The following is a 27,675-nucleotide window of genomic DNA, read 5'->3' as shown; positions in this document are numbered from 1 at the left end:
AGCTCTAAGGAGCAACTTTACTTTTTCCCTCCATTCCCATTTTTAATTGCTCTTTACCATGCAGCATGCATCTTTGAGCTTTAAAACCAACGGATTTAGCCATATGCATGTGTATAATGTTGTATTTCTTATGATGCTGCCTTGGGACAACGTGTTACCTGGTGGATACTCTACAGACAGTATGGGAGTCATTGGTGGGATTTTTGCCCTACTACTTTTATTGGCCCCTGCAAAAGCTACATTACTGTGCTAAGTGCTGGCATCATTGTCAGATGTGGTGTGGACTGCTCTTAGCTTTCTCAAACCTCTTTTGCTTTCTATGTTTAAAGCTTCATAATTGCATGGGGCATTAATTCCAAAATGAACTGGCTGTCCTCTTAATCAGTGTGGTGACCTTCACCATTCCCATACAGGAAATTTCAGCTGAGGTGAATTTCAGAAATTTGATTTGAAAGATAGCGATATCACCCTTTCTTAGTTGGTTGACCTTATCAGGGCTATTAATTTAATGAAAACCCAGATTAATTTTAATCTGCATAGGCCCATCCTCACACATAATTCATCACCCCCATTCCCGAGCACCACACATTCTACAGTTAACCTTAATAAGAATAAACTTAAAGTGTGTATGCAGGGAAGCAATCAGCTGGGTCTCTCCTGACTTGAGGTTTTCCATTCCCAATGGTCTGGTGTTGCTTTCAGATATCCAGACTTCCTTCTTCCTATTGGGTTCTGGGAGTGAATCAAACCAGATGTTTAACATAGAGTACTGACTGATAAACCAAGGATATTGCAGTACAAAATAAGTGGCCTATGATTTCTGGAATTTTAGGTATTGCTCATGTCTAGTCTCCTTCCTTCTTTGTGGGTTTTTTGGTGTTGTTTTTGGTTTGTGTTTTGGTTTTTTTTTTCCTTAAAAAAAAAGGCTACAATAAGATGCTATTCAGATTCTCATCCAAAATCTACACAAACCAGAGTCTTTCAGTTGGGCTCTGGATTATACCCGTAAATAGCTGCAAGTGAAATTTGACTATGATTATTTAACAGAATATATGTGAAATCCTGCCCTGGTTGAGCTTAGTATCAAAACTGCCCAGTTCAGTAGGCCCAGGCTTTCAGCACAAATTCATATCATATTTAACCTCTTCCTTCTCCTCCCCCTTCAAAAACCTTACTGTGTTAAAATAATTTTTTTATAAATTAAGGCATAACAAACTGATAAATATGTTGTTTGCTTTCCTTGTTAGGAAAGGGACAGAATTCAGTTCTTGACCACTAATTACTGATTTCTAAGACAATACAAGATTTTTCTTTATTTAATTGCCAAATGATATTTTTTGTGCTAATAAGAGCCATGCCTGGCATAAAAACACCCCTGAGGAACTTTTGTTATTCAAGAACCTGTGTTTCTTTCGTACAATGGACAGATTTATAGCTGATAGCAAAGTTCAGAAACCAGGTCATCAGTGGATTTCTCTACTTAGTAGTAATTGAATTCAGTTGATGTTCATGCTGACTTGAAGCTGTCTGCCTTGTATCTTGAATCTCCAAATGTATCTTCCCACACAGATGTTCTGGTATTGAGCACTATGTTCAATACTGAAATTTCCTGGAAAATTGCTCCTCTGAGCACCTTATAAAATAATTGAAGGACAAAACATTTCAAATCCTATCTATGACTTCCAGTTTACCATTCAGTATCTAATTGGTGTTTATGAGCATAAATGCTGTATCTTATGACGATTAATGGTCTCCTCATTTTATTCTTAATGTCCTGGGTTTGTGTGTTTCTGTTTCCAGAGTATAATCTCCTCTACATCTTGTTTTAAGTTTGTCATTTTTGTAACTTCAGATTTTTCCCTTCTCCTTGAGTTTTGCACAAAAGGAAAGAAAGAAAAGAACAAATATTGCAGTTGGGCAGCATTTTTGAAGTTTCCCCCTTTTCTAATGATATTAGAGCCATCCAATTAGTTGTGTGCTATTCATTTTCCTTCTCGTCCACACGCAGGATATGAAGATTTTCATCACAATTCTCTCTTTTAAATTCCTGATTTTAGAAAACTACTTAGTCTTCTAATCTTTCTATTTTAATCTATGTGGAAAGTAATTTTGACATCAGTCTTTCCAGTCTGTTTCACTCTCTTTTGCTAACTATGTAGGATTAGAACTACTTTAGTATTTGTTTGAAGCTAAGAAGTGTTAGTTTTCCTCACCAAGTGGCATGGCTGGAAACAGAGGCATGAAAGACTGGATAGAGGCTTCTGGGAATGAGTTATGGATGTACCTTTTTCATTTCACTTGGCATTCATTCTAGATAACCCCTGAAATTAAGTTTTATGCACTAGTGATATTGCTGACTTGAATTATGAATGTATATGACAAACTATGTAATTTGAACTGTAGTTGTGGACATCAGTAAAAATAACAAGGATAGATGGAAGATATGGCAAAAGCAAAGGCTTTGCCATAAGCAGTAACATGGAGAGCAGATAGGATTTAAAAACTGTGGCATAGGATAGCAAAATGACCCTTTCTGTCCAGGTTCCCCTTAAAATGAATGCAAGGCCTACTTCTGTCTGAGATGTACGCTGGCAGTGGGGAATTAATCATACTGGGCCAAGAAGCTGTGTTGGTGGAGGAGAACATATAACTAATTATTTATATCCATGGAAACTGATCTTAGACACCACAGATCTTCTGACAGCTGCTGCAGACTCTGTTTAAAAGAAAAGAAAAAAGGGTCTTTTAGTGAATGTTGCTGTTAAATATGAAAATTCGGGCACCAACATTAGGTATTAAATTAGCTTTAGAATAAGCAAGTAGTTAGTATAAAACAATTGAATTAGTGATGTGAATGAGAAGTCTCTGGCAGTTGGAAATTGTACATTTAGGGTAATTTGGTCTATTTTCTTACCTTTTTTTTTAACACAGTGCTCAAGATGGAAGAAAGAAAGAGAGGGGGGAAGGAGACTGCAAGAATTACATTGAGCTAATTCACTACTTGGAGCTAATTTAAAGTGATGAACAAAATTTATGATATTTGCCTTTCAGGTTTTAGGTGAAAAGCTTGTAGCAGCTAATATCTGGCTATGTAATTAATCTTATATTTTATCTTTCAAACTGTGAGAAACCAGGTCAGATTTGAAGTGTTATGTGTTCAAGTACCTCCTCTCCCAAAAACCAACCCCACATCCAAACCAACCCCACATCCAAACCAACCCGCACAGAAATCAGAGCCTTTATTTTCTTCACCTGCATCCAACACTTCTCCTGCTTGGCTTTTCCCTTTGAGCATGAAGATCTTGCAAAGCAGCACAGGTGGTTTCTGAAACATGTTTCACAGTTCTCTCTCTCCATTTAGCACAAATGAACAAAACTGGTAGGTTTTGTTCTTGTACGCACCTTGTAAAGATTTCTTTCTGGGTTCAACTTAAGTCTTGACTGAGGCAAAATGAAGGACTGGGTTTCTGCACTTCTGTCTCACCCAGCAATGTCCCGACAGTTATGGCTAAATGAAAGACTAGTTACTGCTAAATAAAAGAAGGCCAGACAACATTTCTCGCCTTTAAGGCTGAGTGGTGTTGACTGGCTTATGTGAATACTGCTTAGAGCTTTCTCCCTGGATAGCAGACTCTAGCGAGCTCTTTGGTGCATTATAAAACAGATCTAAAATTGAACTAACAGTGAAGCAATGCAAATAGTCAAAGGTCTCGTACTCGGATTTGCTCCTTGGCTGCCTTTTTGTTTAGTGGTACAAGCATACCTTACGAGTTCATGAACCCTTGTTAGAGTGTGTATGACCTACAGACCCTAAAGGGGATCCTATGCTTCCATTATAGCATTGCCTGAGTGGCAGGAAGAGTTGGACCTGATGTTTGTCCAAAATTAAACCACTTGGGGGAAGTGTTAATAAGCTGTGCAGGGATAAATAATGCTTGCCAAAAGGATGGTTTTATAATATTAGCACTGGAATTGAGTATTTTGAAAGGTTTGAAAAGGCAGAAAACCATTTATTCAAAATGTATGTTGAGTTAAACCAAACCTTTTCCTGACATGATGATAGCTATGTGGGAATCTCTACATCATCACTCAGCTGTGAGCAGCCTGCACTGTGACTCACAGGTGCCCAGGATGACAGGTCATCAAAAATCGCTTGGAAAATGGATGAAAAGGTGTCTTTGCTCATCAGTGTGTTCTCTATATACGATCCTGGAAAGTAACCAAACCACTGTGACTAAACCAGCCTTATAACCCAAGCTACATGAGGCACATTGAGCAGTTTCGTTCCTCACAGAAAGCATAATTTCAGGGTTGTTAGATCCTGGATACAGGAACATTTGGTACAGTGCACGATTCATATTAACTTTGTTACCATCTAAGTCTTTATGAGTCATGCTATTCATCCCCAATGACTAAGCAGCATATTTTTGAGATTTTCTTCTTTAATTTATAAATACAGTGTATAAATATTAATATGATGAAGAGAAGGTTAAAAAGTAACTACTGATGCCTAATATCTCCTGTGTGAGGGGAAGATACCTGACTCTGGATATTTCTTTATGAAACAAAGACATACAAAGATCAGCTTGATGAGAAAAACAAAAAGCAGAAAAGGATATATTGCTCCCTGGGAAAAATCGTTAAATGGAACTGGATACTTTTTGACAGATACATGTGCTAGTGCATCTGTGAATTATTTTGCCTTGACATGGAAATGACTGGATGACTTCCTACAGCTGTTGGTGTTCTGCAGCTCAGCTAGACCATTTTAGTTGGGCCCTTCTGTCTTTAAAATCTAGAAGGAAAAGCTTGTTCTCATTAAGCCGTGAGAGTTACTGTAAATCTCAGTATAACTGGGACTGTGCCATATGAATTGATGATAACATATATTGTATAAATGTACTATTTTGATGGGAAGTGCTCTTTCTTGCATGCCAGAGGTTTAACATTTTTAACTTTCAGGTTTTTTTCTGGAAAGTCTTGTAAATGTTTCTGGTACATTTAATTCCTAAGAATGCTGAAGAGGCTTGGTTGTTTTGGTCAAAAGACAGAAGCACAGCATTAACTGGCTGTGGTTTTGGAAAATATTCCTCATACTGAAGTTTTCTCTATCACACTGAGTTCTAGAGGCAAAGCAAGAAACTGCATGAGAGAAAAGCCTGCAGGAGTACTTGCAGGAAGAAGTGAATATAATACAAAGCAGGAACCGCAAACTGTCCTACAAACATATGACACCCAATAAAATATTGTTCTTACAATATATGCTGGAAAAAAGGCTGTTGATGTAGAGAATTTGAGTGTCAGAAACAGTGTTTTAAAGAACATCTTTTGCAATTGTTGGCATTGTTGTCTTTGATCATTGCGAAGCTTTATATGCGTTTGGACTGCAGTATGTTAGCATGACTCTTTATTGTTTGTAGATCCTGTTTGAATCAGAAACCACTTCAGGAGATGGAGTTGATGTGTCTGAGAGCAAAAAATGGAAGGATGTTGGTAGTAATATTGCTGAGCTTACCGCAGCTAGCATTTTATAAACTGCTTTATAAGTAGCTGATTTTGAATGTCTTCTGGAAAAGTATACCTGGAATGTGTTTAGTTCCTTCTGTAGGCTTCAGCAATATCTGTGTGTAGTGAGAAGACATAGAAATCTATGGGAAAAAATGTATAGAGGCTACAGAGGGGATGAATGCCTTCTTAAGTGGGGAGAGGAAAGAAACAACTAAGCAGAGGGAGGCTTTGGAACAGTTCTCTGTATGATTAAGAGATGTCCTGTGTTGTTAAATGTATTTTTTGTGTTGTATCTTACAAACTGAAGTCATCTTTCCGTGTACGTGGCAGCAGCTGGCTGTGCCTCCACCACTTCCATCCCACCAGCATGCTTCAAACACATGCTAAACAGAATGAGAATTTGCTGTTTGAAGGTTGATGAAATTGCAACTTATTCAAGATTATTGTTTCTTCATAAATCTACCTCAAACCTACCTCCCTACTCCACTGGCAGAGATGGAGGAACAGCCTGTTACCCTGTAAAATGCAGATTAAAATCAGAAACATTAAGAAAAAAATTGGGATGATCAAATAACCCGCTTCAGTAGCAGGGGTGCCTGCCACTCTGTTCACCATGATTTATTGATTCCTCTGCACTTTGCCAAAGTAATTACTTGAGAGAGCAGTTTATAAATGAAAGAATGAATTTCTGGGCTAAGAGTATCACTGTGGCACAACATGAGCAACTAGGCCTTGAGTTTCTGGGAGTGGTTAGTGGCTGGCATTTAATTTGTTATGCCTTTTCTACAGCTAATTAAACAGCTAATGGACTGGTTTGTATTTGGGCATGGTCGCATTAAACAGTGAGACTTAGTCCTACAAGGCAGTAAGGTTCCCAGGTTGTTTGCGGTTCAGCAAAAAAAAAAAAAGGTGTTAATGCATAAGGCTGGGTTTGATTTTGGTTTACATTATTCCTGCAGGTCAGGTATGTATTTGGTAATACAGTATCATCACCTACTTTTACACCTTTGTCATTCATCAACTTCTGTAGCAGATCAACTTTACCTAGTTTTTTGTAGTGGCTTTTTAATTTTACAGTTTAAAAGCATCGCTGCTACATCAAAGAGATGCTGGGAGATGCCCAGTATTCTCTTATTTGGGTGCTTGGAGGTAAGGGATATATCAGTCACTAGACCACTAGTAAAAGCAAAGGGCATTTGTTGGGGTTGTCCTGCACAAGTAGGCAATCAGACTGGATGATGCCCTTCCTTGACTTTTGGGCAGAAAACATAATAATCATATATTCACATGAGAAAAGTTTGAAATTTTGTCAGACCATGAATATTTATGAGGTCACAGAGGGATCCATGGCTAAGCTCCAGCTGACTATATGCTAGCTGAGTAAAATGCTCCATTGCAATGGCCTGTGCTTCTGTGGGCTGACAAGGAGAGGCAGCAGCTGGTTGCAGGTGGGCATGAGCAGAGAAGACTGATAATCACTTACCAGTTAGCATGGAATAACCAAGGTTTGATGGAATACGCTGGCCTGGCCAGGGAGAAGGTGCTTTTTGCATGGCATCAGGAAGGGAACTGCCACCAGTCTGGCATTAAATTAATTGCTGCTATGTCTTGAGGCACTAATTCCATAGAGGGGTCTGATTACCTAATAGTTCCAAATTAGAATAGGTATTTGAACCTGTGTATATATTAAGCAGTGAGGAGGCACCTCCTCATACTACTTGTGTTAATGCTTGCAAGGGGACAGGGCCAGGGGGGTCCTAGGGGAATGCTTGAACTGGTCTTAAGCAGGATGAAGGAATGACAACAGCACTCAAACAGCTGGAAATGATTAAAAGATGAATAATTACCTTCTCCTGTGTGATATATTGCCAACTGGTTTCCAGATGAGCTAATAACATTGCAGTCTAATTAGAGAAGGTCCTTTACATCTTGTCTGTCTTACTGTGTGGATAAGATAATAGGATAAGTTTGTGCTGTAGGGCTGGTGGAAAGGGTGAAAAATAATTCACCCATTTCATAAACTGTTGGAGCTAAAGCCAGTGACCAATTGCAGTGTTAACATAGCAGATGGCATGACTTCTTCAAAGCCCATTTGACACGGTTTGGACATGACTATGTTTCTAGTTGAGAAATTTTTGAAGCTCTTGAAGCATTAAAGCTGTCAGCTGAACTAAATGACTGTTTAATATTTTTACAGAATAATGGTTTATCAGGAAGATGCCTTTCCCTCTCTCCTCTTAATGATAACCAATTTGTGTTTCTGTAATAGTTTGCTCATATTCCGTGCTATTTCATAGTTTTCCTCTTTGAGTTTTGGTGATATCCTCTGAGTCAGGGGCTGAGGATTTGCCATTTAAAAATGGTCCTTCCCACAGTGTTAACAGAGGTTGTCAATGAAATTACTACATTGTCTTGAAGAAGTATTTGTATCCTGGTCATTTTGGCTTGAAGAAAACAAAAACCCCTCATATTTTAAACATTGTTTACAGCTGTGTAAAATAATTATTGTGTTATATATAATTTAAAAAATGTTATTGAAAATCAGACCATTATTATCAATATGTTGAAGAGATTGATCAACCAATGACTAAGAAAGGGTTGCTTAATCTCAAATTAAAAAAAAAATATAAGAAATTAGGGCACACATCAGATTTTTTTTTGTGAGCAATATTGATTCTTATTCATGAGGAATCTTTTTTAAATAATTCAAGGGAATTTTCATAATCAGATCATATAGGTTCTGGAAAATAAACCCAATGCCTATAGCATTCAAGAATAGAATTTAAAAGAAGAGTTAGAAAATGGGACATATTCTGTATATCAGACTATTTTATTGGGGACTTAATTTTGAACCAGATAGGAACTTTGAAGTAAGGATCCAAGATTTGAACCAAATGAGAATTCTATTCAGCACCATCTACATAAACATCAACTCACACATGGATGAAATTAATAGAAATGTTATCAGGCCTTTAAAATGTTTTAATCTGGTAAGAGTGTTAGCAGCTGAGGTGTATCATAACAGTAAAACCCATATAAATAAGTTGATGATGGTCTGTCAGAGATGTTTGGTGAATTTGCTGCATAACTGAATTTTCAATTAAAACTATGACCAATTTATTTTTATAATTTTTTAATAATTTTTTCTTAACTTTGCCAAAAAAACCCCAACCAAACCTTTCTCTACCAGGAACAGCAAACCTAATATTAACTTTGTATTAGATCACTTGAATACAAATAGCTCAGTTTTCTTCATTAATTCAGAAGGGTATGTCTTGGATCACTTCAACATTAAACTGAATCTTCCTGTGTTGCTGCAGTATACTATGGGAGTTATGTTTCAGATGCTGTTTTTTTCCCAGACATGCAAAGCTTCTCCTCAGATCTCCCACAAACATAAAAATCTCCAGTCTGACCAATTCTGCCAAATAGAAACCTCGTGGTTTTTATCTATCTTACTACAGATCAGGTTTTAAATCCAATAAAAAAAAACCCCAGGTTTGCAGGTTCACCAAGTTTTAATGCTTCCTGAGAAACCCAGGGAAACACACCTGCTAAAAGCCAAATATTAGAATTTCTTAGAGAAAAATGAAAACTGGTATTAGTGTTTGTTGTCTTTTCCAATAAAGAAAAAAGGATCTGTGGTTAGGCCTACAGCCAGAAAAGCCCTTAAACACATGTTTAACTTCAAATACATGAACAGTTTCATCAAAGTCAAAACATTACATTTTTATCCTCAAAATCTGTGGCTTTTTATAATTGGCAGTTGCAGAACAGACTGATGAATTAGGAGCAGATTTAGAATTTAATAAAAACTCTTACTTCCCATATTCAAATGAATAGGAATTTGTTAGAATTTCATACAGTCTGAAAACTTTGGCCAGATCCTCCATGAGTGAGACATCTCTTTGTTGAAATTAAAGCAGAAAACCCAATCCAAGTCTGTTTATGTAAATATCTAGGCAGCTGTCCTGTCTGGGTTTGTTTTGTTTGGTTGCGGTTTTTTCCCTCCCTGCTTCTGTCTTTTAACTGAATAGCTGTATAATGTGTCTGTTCAGTTTCAAATCTACATTATTCAAGGATGTGATAATCAAATTGAATTTTTAAGCTGCCTTTGAATCGATGATTTAAACCACATTTTGCCCTTTTGGTCATCTCAGGACACCTTTAGTAACTCACATTCTGAGTTGTCACTAAGCTCTCCGCTAATGAAGTCCTCCATACTGGTGACATCTCCCTCCTGACGGGTATTTTTGGTTAGACCTTGATGTAGTTGAAGTCTCCAGGCTTCTGAAATAGGATAAAGCCCTTTAAAAATGCACTTATCCTCGGCCTGAGTAACTGTGATTTAAAATACGATCTCACATGTTGGGTGTAGACTACTGGTAATTCTGGGGTGTTTTTCCATCTTTTTCTCTTTTCTTAGCTTTTCAGATGGGCTAGGCAAATTGATGTAGGTAGTCTAAGCAACCGAGCTACATATACGCCCAAGTCCAGGAAAGTCCTTGTAGTACAGACTACTGAGCCTGCCTGTCATATGCCATGTTAGGCTCTCCACACTGCCCATTTTCTGTGTCCTTCCTTGCTGGATAGGCCAGGCACGTTCCCAGCTCCATCCTGGCGCTACTTTTCATTATTGGACCTGTCTCACCTTACAATTCGCGGATGGATTGAGCACACATTTTAGAGCTGAGGGTACCTGAGGTAATAGCATGCTTTTAATGATAGGTTTTGCATGCCCAGATAAAACCAAATTTATGATCATGGCAGTAGATAGCTTGTTAATGCTGTGAAGTACTTCAGCTTTAAAGAAAGACATTTCAGTTAACAACAGCAGCAAAAAATTAGGAAAAAGGCCATGGAGGTAGAACTGCTGAATGGAACTAGTGTTGTTAAAATCTTATTACAACTCTTACTGAAAAGCAGTTCCAAGTTTTCAAATGTGGTTGATACGCTCTAGGAGTATGCTTAAGTTGGTGAATTTAGATTTGGAGGATTTTGACACTCTGCTTTGAAGAAGGGAAAAAAATCTGTGGTTGGGAAAACTTGGAAGGATTTAACACTGTTAGAAACCTGGCGACTCTCCCACTCTGATCAGGAGCTGTGCTCTCAATGAAATGATCAAAAGAAGATGCCAGCTTGTGTACACATTATCTCTGACTATACTGCAAGAGTTCTTGGGGTCTTCGTTTTTTAGGCTCTGGTTAGGAGAGGGACATGCCAAAGGGTTTAGGATTAATATTTTAGTGTGAGCCAGCTTCAATACTCTGTGGCCTGTCTTACACTCAGGCACTCATCTTTCAAGATTATAGATTATTTCATATTATCAATTTCCTTGCCTTTGATATTGAAAGGAAAAAGACTCTTCTGTGAGCTTACACGACGTCTTCTAACAGTACTTCAAACTGAATCAGTCCAGTAGATGTCACTGTGGGCCCCTGAGTTACAGCCATCCCATTTTTAGCTGTTTGCTTTGGTGTCATACACCTGCTATCAACAAAGCTCAAACATCTTTGTAATGATGGTTCCGAATTATAGCTGTCTTGGTGTTGCTAATTTCAGCTCTTTACTGAGCAACATGAGGACAGATACCTGCCAGTTCGTCTCTCAATCTCGGCAAAAAACACGAAGCCTGGAGGCAGTGTCATTTTGATCGGCTGTGGCAGAATGCACAAGGACGAGCATCCCTTGCGATGCAAGAGATAGGCATAGACTATCATGAGCAGGTTTATGAGCAGTCCTGAGTGGATGCATACAGCAGAGAAACAACAGCTACTACTCAATGTGGTAGCAGAGCCTGGGCACAAAAATATATAAATTAACCCCCCCGCCCCCAACCCTCAAGAGTTTTCTAAATATCTTGTTTCCAGGGATCCTGAAATTAATTTTTTTATTTGATTGCTTTATGCTGAGGATTTTCCTAGGAGTTTGCGCAGGAATGCTGGACACAGAATAAACCTGGCAGTATTTTGTAGGCTTTGAGCTTCCCTAAATAAGATAAGAATTCATAACCTGTGAGGGAAGACAAAAGAGCAATCAAGGAACAATGATAGAGCTGAAAGTAACAGAGTGGACAAGGCTGTAGAGGAGGAGAAGGAAGAAAGAGGAGGAGGAAATAGATGTAAAACAGTTCTGATGAAGTAAGAGGACAAGGGAACCAAAATTATAATAACACTAGAAATGCTAAATGCTGCTTTGACTAGTACTTTTTAAAATTCTGGACCAGCAAGGTCTTTCTAATTCACCTTTCAGCTGATCTCTTCACAGTGGTATTCTTCATGGCCTTTGCCTCTGTTGCAAAGGCACCAGTGAGAGACTTGGGTGGGCTGGTAGCAGTCTTACCAGCTCTCCTCCCATCTTGCCCCAGCCTGCATTCAGACAGAACATTTACAGCATTAGGACTGCATTCGGATCAGATCTGCTCTCAAAGAGGGGTTTTATTTTGGTAAGTGAGGAAACTTGGCATGGTCCATGCAAGACATGTCTGTTTATGGTGACAACGGAGATCAAGAGAAAACCGGAAAGTTCCCATTCTTACTTTGATGGCTTAATTCTGATGATTTATCATATTTACAGATGCATGGCTTATATTATTGTGAGTGTGTTACTCCTCCATAGCATTGTATTCTTTTAATTATATTCATTTCAGACTGCAAGATCAGGAAACATGACTTATTAGAAAGGGAAATCCTCTTCTTGGATATGATAGATAAGAAAAAGCAAAGGAATCATTAAACTATTTGTTGTCCCTGTGCTTCTGAACCTATGAATGACTCTCCGGGAGTCTCAGAATCTGATTTTTACAAGGCTTGAGCCAATATTCAATCCCTTGTCAGAGTCCTCCACTTTTCCTTTATAAATTTCTATAATAGCCTGATTTTTCCTCACTCTGTCCTGGTGCTAATGCAGAAGTGAGAGAGCTCTGCCTGGCCCAAGCAGAAGCTGTGGCCTTTGATGGACTTTTCAGCTATGAATTTCTTCATTTGTTGGTCCCCAAAGTGAAGCTCTGAAAAGAGGCTTTATTACTCATATGAATTCCAAGGAGAGGGAACTTGTTTGAAGGAATGAGTTTGAAGGTTTAATGTGAAGAACTTCAGTCCAAATGTGATAACTTTACAATAAATAAATAGACCCAGACAAGCTTGTTACAACAATTCGAGAAACTAGACCCAGAGTGAAGCAGAAGTTGTGTTACTTTAACATACCCTTTGTTGCAGGTCTGCCCCTGTGGCATGAGAAAAAAATGTCTGGGTGGCTAATGAGAATATTTTCAACCTCTCAGGGCAGTATGTATTTTCACCTTCTGGAGGTTTAGATCACTGAAAGGACAAGCAGCAACTAGATAAACACTCTTACAAGTCAGTGAGATAGGAAATCACATATTGTGTATTTCTCCAGATGTTCTCACAACTGGCTATCCAGTCCTTGCATCTAATTGTTAAGATATCACAAAAAATAGCATTGAGATTTACAATTGTTCAGCTAGACACAGGGTGCATACTTGCACAATAACTACAAATGGTTTCAGAATTACCTAAGTTTTTGCATACAGCAGTATGTTTTTGGGGGTTTTTTTGTAGCTTTTGCTAGATATGTATTGAGATTCTTCTGTGAGGTAGAAACGGGTATATTATATAGCTAAAGACAAGAAGTTTGATTTTGCAGCTACATTCTGGCTTTCCATAGCACATGCCTAGAGGAGAATCATCTCTGCTGGGAAAATTTCTTGCTTCACTAGAGCCTTCCTGGTAGAGAGATGTGCAAAGATGGGTACAGGTTGTGTTTGCATGTATGGCTCTCCTCCAGGTATGAAAATCCTTAATGACCTCAAAGGAATGGCTGGAGTTAAAGCTGTCTGGCAGCAGAATTTATGTGTGCACAGACTGCAACTGGAATTGAGTCAAGAAGGTGAAATGATTTCCTAATTTGTCTTCCTCTGTTCCTCTGTCATGCAGTCCCATCAAGCTGCGGTCTCACAACAGCCTTAGCTGAGTCTGAAGAAATCCCTGAAAGCACAGGGTAAGTTGTGAGTTCATTATGCTATAAAGATCTATAAAAGTTCAACTTCACTTTTAGCATTCCCAGTGACCAATTTGTTGTCAGCTCTTCCTTGAAATTCATAGCCTTTAGTGACTCTTTATGAAGATTATCACTAAGAGCACAAGGAAGGAATGCTTGTTGTTTCATCCTTCGCAGTATTAGGTTTTGGATGCTCTTAAAGTTTTCTTTTACCTTTTTAAAACATTCACAAATTTGATTTCTCTCCCACCTCCCCCCCCAACCTCTTACCTCTGAGATGAGCAAGGAAGAGAAAAAAATCAGGATTTTGAAATCTCTGGCCTGCTTCTGCACCTTCTAACTCAGCCACTTAATGACTGCAGTAACATATTGACTATTACACCAGATTCTCAGCTGATCTAAATCAGCAAAGCTGCAGTGGCTTTAATGGAGATAGGGTGTTTTGTAGCAGCTGGAGATGGGACCCAGAGTATTACCTAGACCAGACTTCTATCTTCATTGTCTAACTTATGCCATTGAAAGTAGGCTATGTGCAAGGTGTCTGAGCTAATGGTGAAGAAGTAATCATAACACTTGAATTTCCTGATTTTTGAGTGCTTGATTTCTCAACTGTGATATTGTTTTAGTGTTTTTTCAATACTACCAGTCTCATCTAGCTGTTTTATGGCTCCTACTCCCAGTATCTCAGAACTATATCCTGCCTTGTGCCATTGCTGGACTTAGCTTGCTCTAGAAGAGATCAGGACTCCTGTAGGGTGCCAGATTTTCATTTTGAAAAACACTGAGCTATGCTGATTTAGACAGTGCAATTCTAAGTGCTTTCCTCATGCACTTTGTCATAGAAAGCTTATGCTGGAGGTTCTCAAATCAAAAGCCCTTGAGTAAAGCTATAATCCTAGCTTGGAGCAAGAGGCAATAGACCTGTCAGTAATACAGTGGCATGGGAAATGCTGCTGTAATTAAAGTCCACTCAACTTTTCCTTTATAAATCACTGTAATAGAGGCTTTGTATGCTAGTGCAGCCATTTTAATTTATGTTGTTTTGAAACTAGGTAATCAGATTGTCAACTTTAGTGTGATCATTTCTCCATAAACGTATTTAGCAAAAGTATGCTTAAAACCATCAAAATGAATTCTTCCGTGTGGTGCTGTAAAAATAACAAGAATGATTTTTAAACCTGCCAGCCCAAGTTGTTTGGGAATGCTGTAAGCTCAGGTGCAAAAGAGTGGAGATTGCACACAATGGTGAAAAATGAGTCATAATTAATTTCCTTTAGGTGAGCAAGATTTTGCCTAAAGTTTAGCAGACCATTAGTTTGATAGCTCATAAGCTTTGTAAAAATATATATTTACTGGTTATTATTTTGCAAAATGCATAAAAGATCTTTATTTTGGAGGTTATATATAATACTGCATTTTTTCTACTTAAAAATATTCTGTAAATACCAGATCTTAAATAACCGTTGGTACATGGACTGACCTAACATCCCATTGAAGTCAGATACTGGGTGGAATTAAATGTAAAGCTTTTGAATATTTAATCTCAGTATTATTGTTAATTTTTTTTTCAAGAGTAGAGGGGGAAAAACCCCCAAAGCATATGTACTGTGCCTTCATGTGAATGTTTTTTTTACTTGAATGATTTCTATAATAAAAACCCATAGAGAAATGAAAATCTGTTCAGTTTGCAGCAGGAGAAATGGCAAAATTTGCCACACATGTCATTAAAAATGAGTAGTTCTTCTGGCTGTAGGGTTGGACTACTGAATTATGGTATAAAGACTTCACAGCCTCTCAGAATTTTGCCTCTGGGAAGAAGCAGAGGAAGTATTACTCTTTTTTTTTTTTTCCCCCCTCTGCTTAATACAAGCTGAGATTGTCCTACCTATTTTTAGGTAACATTGGTTAACTCATTCTGAATTATTTTCAAGTTCATATTTATATCTAGAAACAGCTACAATTTAAAAATAATGGGAAACACACAATGCTGTTTTAAAAGTTGAAATGGTGTCTTGAGAATGAAATGAATGTTAGGTAGTTTGCTACAAGCTGCTCAGATCAGGCAGAGTAAGTTAGCAAAAGTTAGCTATCCTGGTACAGCTTTCCTGGCAAGCCCTCCTCATGCAGGTGGAAATAGAGGGAGCTTTTTGATAATAGATGCCTGGATGAAATGAGCTATCTTGGGTAACAAATTATTTAAAAATATTTTCATAACTTCAACTACACTAACTTTGGCTAATATTCAAATATTATTAAAAAGAAAAACTCTCTTCTGCACCCCCCCCCCGCCCCCCCCCGCCCCAATACTGTATTGTCTGGAGGTAAAGTGTTAACAACTGTGCTTCCTTGGTACCACATTTATTAATACTAGACCTGTGATCTACCATATTGTCTGGAACAACAAGTTACATACAAGTCAGATGGGTACATTGGAAATGACCCATTTTATTTCCAAGTCAGGTAACCCTTCTAACCCCCTCCCCACACTCTGTCCCCAGATTCAGTCCTTTTTCAGCTTCAAGTTTACAACTCAGACCTTGCAGAATGATGCCCGTACAGAACAAGGAGATAACCAGGAAGTGTATGTGACCCTGCAACGTAAGCTTTGGGGAGTATTATTAAGACTTGGTATCTGTAAACTCACGCCTGGTCAATTAGTCCTAATTCAGCTCTGCAGGAAATAGGAACAAGTAAAAATCCCTGTTCCTCCTTAATCCAAATTTTGAGTCTAGGAGTAATGAAATGGGAAACAGACACTTATACAATACCTTCTGCTGGAACCAAGGGATAGGGGTGGATGGAAGCCAAAAATGGTTACCAATCAAACAGGTGGAAGAAGGGGAAACTATGGGTTTATATCCTCTTTCAGTTCCACTCTTGTAAGTACTCTACCACTACACTTTTGAAGGTCACTATCATTACCAACTGGTGGGCAGCACTGCTTGTCAAAATGAGAAAACAAAGAATTCTTCCTTTACCTGCAAAGTTAACTTCAATGTAAGTGGATTAGTAAGAGCTCACCTCAGTACCTCCTCTGGTTGATCTGAGCATGGGGTATCCTTGCATAAAAGCAGGTTGACAATGTGGATAAATTATTAGCAAAATCATTTTACTACTCAATTACTTGTGGTTTCTTTACATCCTCCCTTACTCCTGTGCCAATGTGTAGGGACCTCAAGGGAAGACCTGTTCTCCATATTATTTTGTCCTCTGACTCCTTCCTCCTTCAGTGTGGTTTTGGCTTTTTGTGGAGTGAACTGGTGGTTTAAATTTTGGTGTGTTGACTATGGTAATCTGACCTTGGACTACCACGTATGACGTAACTAGCATGAGATAAAATTACATTGTACAAGAGACATATTGAAGCTTTCACATGTCAGGATCTGCAAGACAGTCTAGAAATTCAATGCCCTGTTGGGCTTCTTAAATAGCATCACATTACTAGAACTTCAGCTACACATGAGGTAAGACCATATTTTTTCCCCTAGCAGTCAAGACTTTTTGTTATGATAGTAACACAAACAGGCAGAATGTGTTGTTTTTAACAACAGATATATAATCTAGAAGTGCCTTTAACTTCTTGTGTACTCTCTCATGACACATCTTATTGCTGAAACCATATGAAATGTTCTGAAATAAGTTTTAGTAATGCTATATGTCTTCTGTTTGTAAGTTTTCCCAAGATCTTTCACTGGCTTTATTAAGAATATATAGTCTACAAGTGACCTTGTAGCTGAACAACACTACTGCTACTTTTTGCTACTACCATATATTATTTTTTTCCTTCAACAGTTTGTATAAATAAAACAATCTACTTTAACAGACTAATAAAAGGTTTGTTTATTACCATCAACTCAATAAAACCTCTCACTGAATTTTATGATCACCTTGGTACATGTTAAGTCTAGTTGTTCAAACATAGATATGAAAATGAATTCCATAGTAATGATAGATTTTAATCACATAAAGACTCTTCATAAACAATTTGCTTTTAAATTTAAAGAAGTTTAAGCATCAGTCTTTGAGGTTCTGCATCGTATTACTCTTCCATGACCTGAGATTCAATATATATTAATAGAACGTATGGTTAAAAGCTATTTACTGCTTCGTTGAAATGGTCAAAATGCTGGAGTTAAACTATAATTGCCCAGAAATTTAGGAGAAGGAAAGAATTATCCTGTAATGAAGGGAGGGTCTGCAGTGAGTGAGCTGCTGCCTACTCACAAAAAGAGTTGCAGGGAAATAGTTTGCCCTCACTGCAAAAACTGAGAAGTCCCTTTGAGATCATGGTGGAGATCCTTTTCGCTGTGCCACCTTAAATGATTCATAGTCTCCCCTCCAGATGTCAGTGAAAGATTTTGTTATGTTGTAGTGATAGTAGCAATCATAAAGCAACAGCTACGCTGACATTAAAGAGTGATTACAGTCTTTACCGTTCTGTGGGTTAAAGAAGAGTTGACGCCAAAGTTCAGAGGAAGCTGGGTGGTCTGAAGAGCTGGTAATGGAATGAGGGCCAGTCCTCAGTTGAGCTGCAGCATCTCCATGCTGCTCGGAGTCAACATCAGGCACAGAAATGACAGGAATAGGGCAGGGAAAGAAGGGGAATTATCAGGGGTTTTTGAAGCTCTGAAAGGTTTTGAGGCAATAGTTCAGCTGCAGAAACAGACCGTACTTGAGATCTGAAGTCTCTCACGTTTTACAACTAAAGGGATGAACCTAAGGTTTTAGAAAATATATTATGTATGTTTCATTTATTGGTAGTGTCTGTACTTGTATGGAATTACTATATGTGGAATTTTTTTACTCTCTATTGATAAAATTGACTAAAATAAGGTGCTAAAAATGAACTCTTGGGGATAGCTATGAAAGAAGAAATTACACTTTGTTTATGACTGAGGGATGAGGCTGTGTGCAAAGCTGATCCAACAGAGGTTTTTCATTGCATTTTGTTTCAAGTAGGGATGTTCCACAGCATGGCTCTGATGTTTATTGTGTAAGTACTTTATTTTACTACAACAAGTGTATTATTTGCTATCAGTCCTCTTATTTTCTGTCATAAAGGTCAATATTTCCCCCATTGGAAATCACATACCACCTCTGCGATTGTTGTAGCTTTTACGAAAGTGCAATGTTAAAGTAATATCTGCACTGTTAGAGACTGTCTTGGCAGCTGTAAGTTTGGGACTGTTTGTAAGGAAAAAAAAATTCTCCATGTGACTGTTCCTATTTCCTGCGATATCAGTGGGAATCTTTACCCTATTTTGGTGTCCAAGACAAAAAAAACCAACTGCCACTGGAAGTTCAATAGCATGTGAAACTGCTAATTTTGAAATCCTGCAATCCACTTATTAAAAAGTGCAATTTTAAAGGTTGGAAAAACAATAATTATTTTTTCTGAATGGTTTTAGAGTTTTTCAGTCTGAATATTTTCTTTAAAGATTCTTTGAAATTTCAGTCAGAAAAGAGCTGCTGCAATTAGTGGGAATATTATTTGAAAATGCATTTATGTGCCAAATCATATTTAGCAGAATTTGAATGAAACAAGTTCAAGTTTGATGGTGTATCCTGTGGTGCTCTTCAAAAAATATTAACCACCTTTATACTGTATAAGTGCAAATTATTATTCCAGGGTATATTATTATACTGCACTGCTCCTGTGACTATAACAGTACTCAGTGTACTGTAAATGATTGGGAAAATACTTCTCTACACAATAAGAATTGCTCTATGGTTTTAATTAAGTGATCCATTTCAGTAGAATATGGATTTCAACTAGATAATAGTCCCCATCAACAAGATAAATGCTAATTCATAGGTGGGAAATTACAGAAAATAAGCATCCAGGCAAAGTGGTAAACCATTAGCTAGTTGCAACGTTCAGTGTCACTGACATTATTGCTATTGTATCTAACAATTCACGTGGAAATAAGAACATAATAAGTAGGAGACAACAGTGGCAGGTAGACCCCATGTTGAAGTAGAGGATTTGTAACAGCTTTGAGAGTATAAAAAGATCCCTTTTGATTTGGCCTCGAATCACATACCTCTTAGTCCTGAGGAAGCCTGAAACCACTCTCTTCTACAATTCTACCGAAATCTGGTAGTCCCAATACTAGCAAAACATCTGAGAGCAGTACCAGTGTCCAAACAAGCTGCACAGATTCCTCCTTTCTGTATAACCATAGTGGGTCTACCAATGAGTGATTACAGTGGAGCACAAACCAAAGCACCAGCTTGGGAGAACACAGTCTTGGTGGAGACAGAAAGAAATGCAGTACTGTTGTAGAAGCAAGAAAGAAAAATTGAGTTGCACACCTTGTACACATTGGCATCATGGGAACCTGTTTGATCATGGAGGGGCGTTAACAAAGTCTAACTACAAGGTAACTAGAAATTTAAGTTCAGCAAAACCAGATCATTCCCTGAATACCTTGAAACTACCTTCCGTTTTAACTACTTGTAGTATGAGATCTCAGAGCTATGACACTGCTGTAGGAAATGGAAGGCAGAAGTGACGAGTCCTGTTTCACAGCTGCTGATCGCTTGCGTGCCCAAGTGCATCACTGGCCTCATTGATGCCTCGTTAGGTATGGCCATCGGACTGGCAGCTGAGGGGTTAAGAGGTTGGCAGCTGAGGGGTTAAGAGGTTGCCAGCTAGTTCCTTGCATTTTCAGGAGCGCTCCTTTTAATTTCCAGGGTTCACTGGAGTACGGAGGAGCTGTAGGGGCTGACCCCAGGGAGGGTAGCCCCCACAGAGGAGCAGCCCCCACTGCCAGTGGCTTCTCCTGACTCCCACAGGGCTTGGTTGTTCGTCCTCAGGCTGCTGGCCAGGTTGTACCATGGAGGTCAGAGCAAGTTGAGAGAAGAAGGGCTCAGAAAGTTCAGAGAAGGGACCACGCTGGGGTCTTCCTCCAGAAGGGAGTTGTGCTTTTTAGAGAAGGGCTGGGGTCCCGGTCGGGGGAAGGTGAGGGATGTATGTGGTGAAATGGGGTAGGCGATGCGGTGCAGGGAAGGAGGGAACCGCGACAGCTCTTGTATGTGCCATGTGGCCCAGGGCCAAACTTGGAGGACCTGTTGCTGCTGCAGTACTGGATTAGGTCTGCCTTCCTTCAGATTTTAATCTCAAACTCTTTATTGTTTTGTGTCTTTCAAGAAAGTCTGTTTGTAATAGCAGGTACTGACATATGTTTCTTTTTACAAATGTGGTAAGCGAGTCAGAAGAGCTGTCGTAATATAATTCTCTATAAACAGTGCCTTTGCAAGGAGGGAAAGGGGTGAGTTAAGGTTCCGCAGAGTTGAATCTCTTCCATTTCTTAACTTGTCTCTGATTGACTTTCAGAGCGTGTAGCGTGTTTTTAGTCTAATGTTTGTCAAGTAAGCTGTGCCATCCCCCCGCCTTTGCCACCTACACGTGGTATTTCCTGCCCATTAGAGCTTTGGTGCGGTGTGTTGCCAGGGTGGCGGGCGGGCTGTATGGCAGGCTCCGGTGCCGAGCCCCCCCGCAGCTCTCCTCAGACAATCTGCAGATAAGAAATAATCCTGCATACTAAGTCTAAACCAATGCCTACTTATATGGAGAGCTTTCTAATTGCAGGCATATTTTCTGCTGCTTATCAGAAAATGACTGGATGATCTTTTCTTCCCTATGTTTTGGATAGTACCAGATTGCAGTGCTTTTGTAGCATTTTTAGTAATGGATACTGGAGAGAGAGAGTGCTGATAATATTGTTTATTATGCGGTAATCTGTTAAACTCTTCCCTGGTGAAACTCAGAAATGGATCTGCAAACTCAGAAAAACTCAGAAATGGATCTTACAAATATGTGTCAGATTTACTCAGATTTGGAAACTAGAAAAAAAAATTAAACAGAGATCATTAGTTAAAAATCATGCAAAATAATTGTATTCTGGTTTAGGTTCAAAATCATCAGCTCTAATAAGATTGGTATGCCTCTGTGGCTATTAATGAAGCATGCCAGTATACATTGTTCTTTGAGTTAGACCTCTGTAGAAGTGTATGAACATTACGCTAAACTCTGGAAGTCAAATGTAATACCAGCAGCAGTAATCACACCTTGTTTCATGATTCAGGCACAAAGAATCCTACTCCATATGATAATGAGAACTTTCAATATCATCGAATCTACTATTGTCCAGTAAATGTTTTAAAGAAATTATGTACTATTGGGTTTTGTATGGTTACTTTAGGGAACAAGAAGTATATGGAAATTTCTGAACTGCACTTCAAGTCCATTTGTAGGGTATTAAGTCAGCCATGAGATTTTTCTCTTTGTCCCAAGTTAAAGCTAATGTTTTATGCTTGAGCTTTAAAAAAGGAAGTTGTTTCTTTGACATAAGCAAACCCAAGCCTGTTGAAGAGCTGGTTGTAAACACCAGAGAAGTTGAAATAAGTGAAATGTAGGTAACGTTGGAGAACAGCTATTTGTTAAAGACCACAGTTTGATGCGCTTAGATATTTCGATCTGCCAACAACTGTTTTTGAGATTTGCTTGTTTTTTCTTAGCAACTGAAGTCACAAGTGGGTAGACAGGATGAAGTAGCTTTTATTAAACACTAATTAAAATATGCGATACTCTTTCAAATGAAAGAAATAATGACCATGCCTAAAACATTCACCTCCTGAAAAAGGGCCCAAGTAAATTCAATCAGTATCAGATAGGCTAGAGTGCAGTCTTAAGGTAATCAGGAATACAAGGAGCCATGCCAATTACACATGACAAGAGGTAATTTGTATATAGATCGCTTTTGTTAATGGGACCAATTTTGATTCCCGTACTAGCTTCAAGACCTGATTTTGATCTCATGCCAGTGTTAGTTCCTTGCTTTCGATTTTTTTGACTGGCAAAACAAAATCCAACATACAACGTATATCCAGAGACAACTATGAGTCTCCCAATGTCAAACCACACTGTAAAATGACATAGGGCAGCTTCTCTGCAGCCTTGCTGTGAGTGGTCTGTGTCATGGACAGTACTGTGGATGAATATTTAGAAAAAATGTGCATATAAAACTAAGTATGTTCAGGGCTTGATCTGGAAAAGACCCTCCGCTCATTCAAATGCCTTTTCTATGTGAAGTGAGAGAGACTATTTTCCACCACCATCTCAGAAGACAGACCACGTTTACCATCTCCTCAGGCTGCAGGTACATTATTTCCTCAGTGTGATATCCAGCCTGTCCTGAGGAGTAATTGAAACAATTAAAAACCTCCTTTTAATTAATAAAATATAATAAGAACTGTGAAGCTCTGTGTAGCAAAGCAAAAATTTGTATCCTGGGTTAGCAAGACAGAAATCTTTGGGTTTTTTCATTATCATGAGAAGAGATACAGACCATATCTTCTGCATATCTTCAAGACCTGCATATCAGGTGTGTCACTGGACTATAAATTGTCATTAAGTAGGTTGGCTAGTAGAGGTCTCATTTTTAGTAAAGAGTGACACAGAATATGGTGACTCCTTCATAGGTTTCCCCTCTACCGTCACAGGAGTGTTAGTGTTTAACCCTCTGAATTTTGTGAGATAAGGGAAGAGTTAATTTATCTGAAAGATATTCTATCTGATAATGTGGATCTGAGACCTCAGATATAGTTGCATAAAGGTGACAACTGCAAGTCAGAAATACACTGTTCACTTTAATCAATATTCCTGAAGGTAAGTGCTACCCAAAGCTCTGGAGGACCAAGTGTCCGTGTAGTTAGCTAAGGTTTTACTTAGCCTGTCAGAATATCAGTGATGCTAATATTTAGAGATGCTGTCTTTTATTAAGGAGTCTCATTCTGGCTTGTATATTTTGACTGCTTCTAAGCTGTATTTATGGTTTACTATAAATGTTTTCACATAAATTTGTCAGCTAGCAACAGTAAAATCAATGAACTCTGGTGATTGCTATCAGCTCCCCATAAAAGCTGTTTGGTTTTTTCCCTTTTGCTCCTAATTGCAATGATATAGGTTTGAGTCTTCTTGAAAACCCTGAAATAACAGAGTATTTATGTCACCTTTGCATAAAATTATTTATATGAATGAAGGCTTCTTTAATAGAAACTTCTATGAAAAGCTCTAAGTCAAAACCCAAAGCTTAGAAATTACTTTAAAATACTTTCACATTTCAAATAGCTTCCTACTTGTCAGTAAATAGAACCATACCATATTTCAAACATTACTGAACAACTTTAAAATTTTATCCTGTTTTCTTACTCAAATGAAGCTATGCTTATTTCAAATATATCTTTGATATGTTTCACAGGCTTATTATAGAAAGGTTTAATTTTCTTTTGAGTATTTTTTCAGGCACCTCATTTAAAAACCGAAACAGCATTTTAGTTATTTCATGTGGAGTTGTGGCCCCGATCAGTGCTTTTTTGCTGTAGTAATTAAACTGTGGATTTAATTAAACTGTGAATGGAGTTAAAGGAGAATTTATTACTGAAATTTGTGCCACAGTTGCTGACTGCTTCTTGATGCAAGCAGTGGTCCTTTGCTCGCTTACTATTGAAGCTGGTCTTCTGCCAAGCCTATTGTCAGGTATGGGTCTGACATCCACCTCCTTAATAGCATTCTCCTCTTCCAAAACATAAGCAGCTTTGACCACACACACCACAATAAGTGATAACTAGCTGTGGAGCTGGTGCAGATAAATTGTTTTCATTGCCACTTTGCTTGACTTGATCAGACTATGTTGCAAGTTGTTAAGTAGCAAATTCAAGGTTTGAAGAATTATTTTCTAGCAGTTTTAATGTAAAAGCATTTAGTAAGAGGGTGACAGGTCTTGATTTCTTTTCTGTCTTGTACCCGTGAAAGACTTGCTTTTTGTTAATGTTTGGTGTTCATTGTTGTAAGGCAGTTGTTCTGAAGTGAAGAACTTAGCGGAAACAGCTAGCAGGTATTCAGGTGACTTGAGTTCAGCTTTGGCTGTGGTGCATAGTGTAGCCTGCTGAGTAGGAGCTCTGAAGGCCTGGTCACTGGAAACACAGGGCATAGTAATGCAAGAGAAATTGAGGCTATCACTGTCTAAGGTTTGTAAAATTCTTAGTTTATGAACTGGAGCTCAGGTTGCCTAGAATCACATTAGGATAAATGCAGAATGTGGTAAGACTGCATGTGACTGTTGGATGGATATACTGTAACATCTGGAATGACTGTCTTGAAAGCAGTGAGATTTAATGTAATGTCAGTGATCAGCAGTTATTCTAGTTCTCAGAGGTTTATGTTTGGGTAATCCTGTGTGTTTATTCACAGTGAATGGAGTTTTTTGAGTTGGGAGTGAGGGGCTTGTAAGTTTGGATTTTTTTCCCTCAGTCATTCTTGATCATAGTGAGAAGGTTCATGCAACTGGCTCCTGCTTCTCTCGTATTGAGACTGTAAAAGGAGAGATTTTTACTTGTAATAGATTACCCCACTCATTGGCTAATGAACTGAATCCTTAATGGAATCATTTGAGAGAGGAAAATGGGAGTTTAATCCTGCAAGGCCCAGTGCTTGCCTGAGTACAGGTACGACCTGTGACTGAAGGTGATTTATAAAAGAGTTAGAAGCACATCCAGAGGGTCTGGAGAATTAAAGACTGTTACAAATTCTGATTTACCTGCATTTTAGTAAATCTGACAAATAGCAGTGAAGTCTGTTCGCTTCTCGGGGACTTTTTGGTTTGTTTCTCGTCAGATTTGCAAGACCTAACCAGACTTGTAACAGATCAGCAAATAAGATCTAACGTTTGAAGAGCAGACCTCGAGCAAAGTCCATTGAACTCTTCTAACAGAAAACTGCTATCTTGCAACTTGTAGGTTGCAAGACTCTCTTTTGTAGAGTCATGCTTTACTATGCTGTGTGGTCTACCCTTGTTTCCTAATGAGCTATTACTGTGTCACGTGTGTTCTTTTCACTCTGTCCAACAGGCACCTCGGTGATGAGTGAAACCAGGGATAAAGCACTGAAAGTTGGCTGAACCAGGTGAGCTTGAACTGAAGAACTTTTAAGAGCATGGTGTACCTCAGCATAGACCTAGCTTTTTGCTGAGGATTTGGACCAACAGTAACAAGACAGTTAAATGACTAATTGTGAAGATTAAGGACCCACTGGGCTTTTCAAAATCATTACGTTTTCTACTGCTAGCTTTAAGTACCTTTACAAATCAGGCCCTGGTCTTCAAATTTGCATTTAGGTGCCTAACTGCCATGGAAATCAATGGAGTCTGAATATGCGCATGGATAACAGCAGAGGTCCGCTCCTGGATTCTGGGTTCGTGGGTTTTTTGGTTGTTTTATTGGTTTTTGGTTTTGGTTGGGTTTCCCCCCCCCCAGTTGTTGCTGTTAAAACTATGTAGTTTAAAAATACAGGTAGCTGTCTGAATGCTTGCAAGGTGTTGATGTGAATTGTTTGAGGCTACGTGAGACATCCAACTTGCATGCTCTGAGTAGCCCATAAAATTGTTAAAGGAAACTTATATGCTTAATTCTGGTCCGTTGATTCATACTGGTTATAAACAAAGTAGGCTAGTGAAGATAGTTGTCCTTTCTACCCCATTCCCCTGAGTGTTGACTCTTAATGTGGAAGACAGCAGGATTTCACCTCTACTTTAATCTTCAGACAATGCAGACCATTTGCTTCCTAAATCTGTATTTAGGTCCTTGTATTTAAGCAGTGTGATGCTAAGAAATGCTGAACAGTTTCACTTCCTAAGGCAGTGCTGGCTGAATTTTCAAAGATGCTGAACATCTGCCACTTTTTTTTTAGAAACCAACCATAAACATGTAGTTTTCAAAAACTTTGGCCTGCCGATAGTGCAGTGTGGTATGGGGTAACATGAAGGAAAGGTGGATTTCTGCTTTTGCTGGGTGTTCTTCCCTAAGAGATGATTCTTATATTTGGGGTGTTAAAGTATTTTGCTTTGTCCAGCATAATGGGAGGGAAAAGTAGTTTTCAGGCTTTCTCTATTAGGTGAAAATAGCCATTGGATGTCTGACTGGCTTGATTAAAAGAAGTGAGACAATCTGTAGCATGAAAGAAACTGGGAAATTGCTTCACAATGTTATTATAATACCGAGTGAAACATTTTACTTACAATAGTGACTATGGAATTTTACATCATATTGATTTTACTTTATTTTCTGTTTAAAATAAATGATGTTTAACCTTGTTTAATTTAAAAAAAAGTATATTTGTTAAGATGCTACAATCTACATTTTAATTTCATTTGGTAATTAGGCAATTTATTGGAATATGAATATTTTTCTTTGATTAAAATTGCAGTGCTAGAGTGTATAATAGCAACTTCATTTAGGGTAGTATCTAGATGATGCATCAGATCTCTAACGACTGCTGGCTATGAGAACCTCTGGTGTAAATTGTTGCTACTGTACTGATTTCATTGGTGCTAACTCAGATGGCATCAGCTGACAAGATAGAGGAAAAGCGATCTTCTGGAATTGTATTAGGTTTCGAAAAGGAAATCATCCAAGAAAGCAAGCTGAAGTTACTGGATATGAATTGATGATTAGGCAAGTGGTTTAGATGAAGGGTTTGGGGTTGTGGAGGGTTTGGATTTTTTTTAATTTTTTTTATTTTTTTTTTTTAGTTCTGAAACTTTGAGGAGAGAGGGATCAATACTTTGGCTCCTTTATTTCAGTAGATGGCTAACCGATTATTAGGGTAGAACTAGAGTGAAAAGGTAACACATGGGAGCATGAGAGGTAGGAGAACAGACTCGTCGCAAAAGGACATGGGGAGATAGATTCCTTGATTGGCAAAATGCTAACAGAGTGGTCTAGATGATAAGCAAGTGGGACTGGAAATCCTTGTTTGTGAGCTTAAATGTGATGTTATTGGTATGATGGAGGCCTAGAAGAGACACATGACTGCAGTGTTGAAATCCACGGTGTAGAAAGCATCAGGTGGGAGAACAGTCAAGCTGTTGCTTTTTGTAATGTGTAAGTTGGAATCAAATGATCTTGAAAATTTAGAATTGAATCCCAACAAGTGAAATGTGGTGTAGTAGTACATAGTGCTGCCAGCAAATCAGCAGATAGTTGTTAAGAAAAGCGTCTACCTTAGATCTGTCCCTGATATATAGGAAGATGTCCTCTTCTAACACTGGAGGTCTCTTGTGGAACACATTTTATGAGCAATAAAAT

General features: G+C 38.4%; 1 long non-coding RNA gene across 2 annotated transcripts in view; it reads left to right on the top strand.

Moving 5' to 3' along the window:
- Nucleotides 1–25,495, top strand: part of LOC129205213 (uncharacterized) — a 126,028-nt gene extending 100,533 nt beyond the window's left edge. The window contains exons 3-4 of one of the 2 annotated variants that reach the window (XR_008576654.1): nucleotides 13,464–13,527; nucleotides 25,441–25,495. This is a non-coding gene — a long non-coding RNA (uncharacterized LOC129205213). The remainder of the gene's footprint in view (nucleotides 1–13,463; nucleotides 13,528–25,440) is intronic. The other variant, XR_008576655.1, reaches the window with a different exon arrangement.
- The last annotated feature ends 2,180 nt before the right edge of the window (nucleotides 25,496–27,675 follow it).

The sequence above is a fragment of the Grus americana genome, chromosome 3 (genome assembly GCF_028858705.1).
Source record: "Grus americana isolate bGruAme1 chromosome 3, bGruAme1.mat, whole genome shotgun sequence".
NCBI lineage: Eukaryota > Metazoa > Chordata > Aves > Gruiformes > Gruidae > Grus > Grus americana.
The sequence above is the reverse complement of the archived record's forward strand: the minus strand, read 5'-3'. Positions and strand labels throughout refer to the sequence as shown.